Below are 5,389 nucleotides of genomic sequence, written 5' to 3' on the forward strand. Positions count from 1 at the left end.
TTTAATTAGAAATGCGTTTGTGAAAATGTAAGTCTGTCTGTAGTGTAATGAAAGCTCATTTATAACTACTTTGATGATAAACATGATTGTATACAATTCAGGTTATGTACCTGTAAGGATGTTCCAAAGGAATCAAAGATCAAAGTATATGAGGGAAATGTGTAAATATAAAGGCATTCAATAAAATCAAATTGTTTTGATTTTAGTCACTCATGGGTGCTTGCTCATTGCAGATATGAGTGATGAAGAAATAAAAACACTAAACAATCTTTTGTAGTTGCCAGGTAAAAGTACCTTTCCTTACCTTTGCTTACAGGTAATAACAGGTATGCAAGTATGAGCGAAATTAAAGATTCCACAAAAGCCAAATCCTTAAACTCACCACTGGACTGTGTACAGTGTCACTAACGAGCAATTAGACAGTGGCCTTGCAATGACAAACCTATGGGGTGGGGGGAAGGTGGGAAGGTGGGAAGGTGGGAAGGTGGGAAGGCGGGAAGGAGGGAAGGTGGGAGTTCTCCCTTGTCATTGGGTGGAGAGGGGTGGGGATTCAGGATGGAGGGGGGCAAATGGGGTCGTTTGCTCACATTTAATATGTGACAGAGCATAAGGCTGCAAAGCTGAAACCAAAGGCAATGATTATGGTCACTGCCCGGCAGATTTGGGACTAGAGTCCAAACAAAGACCAGCGTCCAGATAGTGACCATTTTTAGAGCAAATTGTGGACTATCGGTCAAGTAGTCACAACAACCCAAGCAGTTACCATAACGACCATTCTTCGACCGTGCAATGACCGTCCAGAGTCCATTTAATTTCAAGTCCACAGTTCGAGGAGGTTCACTCAGCTCGGCGCCCTCTGCAGGCGCTGCGGTCGGACGGCTCGGTCTTCCCGGTACGAGGAAAGCGACCGGATCAGGGCCCAGATCATCTTACTCGAGTCCCGAAACGGCCGAGATCGAACAAAACCAGCGAGCTCGTGTGGAGTACGAGGCCGGCACGGAAACCTCCTCTCCCCCGTACTTGCTTATTAGTTCCGCGTTCGAGGTTCCGTGCCCAGCACGCACGGCCCTCTTACACGTATACTTGTATTATTTAATATATATATATATAGTATACAAACATTGTAATGTAAACGAAACATCGGCAGCTAAGATTGCGCGTCAGGCGTACCTGGCCTTGTTGCCACCTTGCAGCCCCGCCAAGCTGCCTTCCCGGGGGAGCGGCAATGGCCCGGATGTCTCTGCCTGCCATGCCCACCCGGGCGGGCTCTGGGCGCGGTGGTGGCGGGAGATGCCCGCGGGGGGGCGGGGGTAGAAGGAGGGGTAATTTTCACACCACAATCCCTTCTCGCCCTCTGTCTGGCTCGCGATCCACATCACAAGACTGACTTCAAGTCCTTATCACATGTACCTGGTTGCCCTCTCTAAATGCCTGAATGACTGCAATACTGTATGCTTGACTGTCCCCCTCTTCGTTCCGAACTGTCCCTTTTAACTGCTCTCTTTATATTCCGAGCTGACTGCGACACACTCGACTGTCTCTTTACATGCCTGTCACTGTACGTGCTTCACTATCACTCTATATAAGCTTCACTGTTAATTTACTGTCCCTCTACATGTCTGCCTGTGTTCCTCTACATGACTGACTGCGTTCCTCTACATGACTGACTGTCCCTCTCCATGCTTGACTATTCCTTTGCTGTCCATCGACATCACTGTCTGTCCCTCCACCTGTCGGTTCCATTACATGTTTGTCGATCCCTCTACATGTCTGTCTGTCGCTCTACATGGTTGCGATTCCCCCACATGCCTGTGTTACCAGCTTTACATGCTTGTCTGATGCCATGCCAGACTCTCCCTCTGCATGCTCAACACTCTCTCCATGCCTGACTGTCACTCTACATGCCTGGCTATCCCTCTGCATGCTCAACCCTCTCTACATGTTCAACCCTCTCTACATGCCTGACTCTCTCCACATGCCTGGCTGTCACTCTACATGCCTGGCTGTCACTCTACATGCCCAACCATCTCTACATGCCTGACGCTCCCTCTACATGCCTGACTGTCACTCTACATGCCTGGCTGTCCCTCTACATGCTCAACCCTCTCTACATGTTCAACCCTCTCTACATGCCTGAGAATCCCTCTACATTCTCTTCGCTCTCTACATGCCTGACTGTCCCTCCACATGCCTGACTGTCTCTCCACATGCCTGACTGTCCCTCCACATGCCTGACTGTCCCTCCACATGCCTGACTGTCCCTCCACATGCCTGACTATCCCTCTGCATTCTCATCACTCTCCACGTGCCTGACTGTCCCTCTACATTCTCATCACTCTCTAAATGCCTGACTGCCTTTCTACATAGCTAACTGTCCCTCTACATTCTCATTACTCTCAACATGCCTGACTGTTCCTCCACATGCCTGACTGTCCCTCTACATTCTCATCATGCCTGACTGTCCCTCCACATACCTTACTGTCCCTCTGCATTCTCATCACTCTCGACATGCCTGACTATCCTTCTACATTCTCATCATTCTCTACATGCCTGACTGTCCCTCTACGTGCCTGACTGTCCCTCTACATTCTCATCACTCTCCACATGCCTGACTGTCCCTCTGCATTCTCATCACTCTACATGCCTGACTGTCCCTCTGCATTCTCATCACTCTCCACATGCCTGACTGTCCCTCTACATTCTCATCACTCTCCACATGCCTGACTGTCCCTTTCCATGTAGGACTGCACTCTGACATCCCTGAATTACTGCTTCATGTCCGATTGTTTGTCCATTTAAATGCTTGACTGACGGAAGATCCACTGTACATACTGAGCTCTTGAAATGCAGCTTGACTGCCCACTCCACATGCATTTCACATTCCTGTCTTTATACATTCCTGACTGATTTCCAACTTGAAAAACCTGTCCCTCACTTTCCTTCTACATGACTGACTTTAAATATCCATATGCCATGATCTATTACTCCATATTGATAAGACCTGTCTGTCCATAAACCCAAATGATTTCCCTCTTCTCGTACTTTACACGTTACCTTATTCACACCCTGTTGGACAATGTAAAGAGAGGATGTAAAATGAAGTGAAACACATGAAAAAGTGATATATATATATATATATATATATGACATCTTGTCCTTCTATGTACTTTTATATCTTTTTTTCTATTGCCTCAAGAAGTATTACTATACTGTATATAATTTTGTGTGCTCCTTCCTTGTCCTTTTAAAAGGCTACTGCTGTCCTAGAATAATATACAGTATATTATTGTTGGAACTGTTGCATGTTGCAGCTTCCCTTCTCACATCGACTTCAATCCTGGAAAGGGGGCTTTTAAAACCGGCATCTTTATGGTTCAACGGGAATGAATTTTTGTTCCAAGTAAATCGATTATGAACTTTCCAGCGGTACCATTTTTAGCTTACCTTGACTTTAGTCAGGTGAGCTTATGTGATTGGGCAGTGTCCGTCGGTGAGTCAGTCAGTGAGTCACTGAGTCAGTTGGTGAGTCAGTCAGTCCGTAAACATTTCAATCATTGTCGCTTGAACCAAATACACGATTTTGATGAAACTTGGCTACACACTTCATATATGTCTAACGAAGGTGTATTGACCGCATCAAAATCTGCGCTCATTATGGGTGTCCACGAGGGAGGGGGAGGGGGTTGACCCCCCCCCCAATGGGTATTTGCTCTCTTCCACAAAACTACACACAATTTCAATAAAACTTGACCACAACCTTCATCACCCATGATGTACCAAAATGTATCGACCGCATCAAAATCTGCGCTCATTAAAAGGATCTACAGGAGGGGTGGCGGGGGGGGGGGTTTTGACCCCCAAAAATGGGTCTTTGCTCTCTTCTCTGAAACTACACAGACAACTTTGATGAAACTCGACCACAACCTTCATCCCCCATAATGTTCCAAAGTTTATCGAATGCATAAAAATCTGCACTCATTAAGGGGGTCTACAGGGGAGGGGGGGTGGGAGAGGGGGGGGTTTGAATTCCCAGAATAGGTATTTGCTCTCTTCTCCAAAAATACACACACGATTTCGATGAAACTTGACCACAACCTTCATCACTCGTGATGTACTAAAGTTTGTTCACAGCATTAAAAATAACTCAGGGTCGAAGTGGGTCTGCTGAGGGTTTGAGTGACTGTTGCTTCTGATCCAGGTGAGCTTCAGGATGCGCAGTCCTATTTTTATTATTTTGCTAGCAAATACCACCCATTGTTTTGCTGATGGGAATACTGAGAGGGGGGAAAAAGAGGGGAGAGAGAACGAAAGGGGTAGCGGAGGGAAAGAGGAGGGAGTGAGGAGGTGGAGTGGGAAAGGGAGGGGGAGTGATGAGGGGTGGGGGAGCGAGGATGGAGGGAGAGAGAGAGAAGGGGATGGAGAAGGGAAGGCAGCGAGAAGTGAGAAGAAGGGAAGGCAGACGTGCTGTGGAGTGTTAATTACGATTCATAATGTCTCATCAAAATGATTCTGCATCCAATTACAGAGAAGATGGAAACAAATAATAATCTGAAATCATGTCATTTTCTACCGGTCATACTAGGAAAAAAAAAAAAAAAAAAAAAAAAAAAAATCGCCAGAGACAAACACCATCCGGACACGTCTGAAGACAAATACCACCCGGACACATCCGGGGACAAACTCCCGCCCGGACATAAACACTGCCTGGACACGGTTGGAGACAAACACCGCTTGGACGTGACCGGAGCCAAACTGTCCGGAGATAAACACCACTTGGACACGTCCGGAGACAAACTCCCATCTGGAGACAAACTCCCGTCCAGATATATACACCGCCCGAACACGTTCGGAGACAAACATCGCTCGGACGCATCTGGAGCCAAGCTGTATGGAGACAAACACTGCTCGGATATGTCCGGAGACAAACGCCGCTTGGATATGTCCAGAGACAAACACCGCTCAGACAGATCTGGAGACAAACTCCCATCCAGACATAAACACCCCTGGATGCATCCTGAGACAAACACCGCCCAGACACATATGGAGATAACCACCATCCAGACATAACCACTGTCCAGATACGTCCAGAGACAGACAGACAGACAGACAAAGAGAGAGGGGAGTGAGACAGGTGTGGTAGGAGGGTGCTGCACTGTATTGGGATGGGGTAGAGCAAGGACAGGAGAAAGAGAGAAAGAGAGAAAGAGAGAAAGAGAGAAAGAGAGAAAGAGAGAAAGAGAGAAATATATATATATATATATATATATATATATATATATATATATATATATATATATATATATATATGTGAGTAGGGGAGTAGGGGAGTTAGCAGAGAGAATATGTTCTGCTTTATGAACAAAAACACACACACACACACACACACACA

The 5,389-nt window shown here is 46.6% G+C and overlaps 1 protein-coding gene across 2 annotated transcripts in view; it reads right to left on the reverse strand.

Moving 5' to 3' along the window:
- The window catches only part of ZBTB7C (zinc finger and BTB domain containing 7C), a 12,669-nt gene extending 10,876 nt beyond the window's left edge, over positions 1-1,793 (reverse strand). The window contains exon 1 of one of the 2 annotated variants that reach the window (XM_085846335.1): positions 1,171-1,793. The gene's annotated coding sequence lies outside the window, so the exon portion shown is untranslated. The remainder of the gene's footprint in view (positions 1-1,170) is intronic. The other variant, XM_085846333.1, reaches the window with a different exon arrangement.
- Between the last annotated feature and the right edge of the window lie 3,596 nt (positions 1,794-5,389).

This window comes from Eptatretus burgeri, chromosome 11 (assembly GCF_056783735.1).
Source record: "Eptatretus burgeri isolate ZD-2024b chromosome 11, Ebu_testis_v1, whole genome shotgun sequence".
Taxonomy (NCBI): domain Eukaryota; kingdom Metazoa; phylum Chordata; class Myxini; order Myxiniformes; family Myxinidae; genus Eptatretus; species Eptatretus burgeri.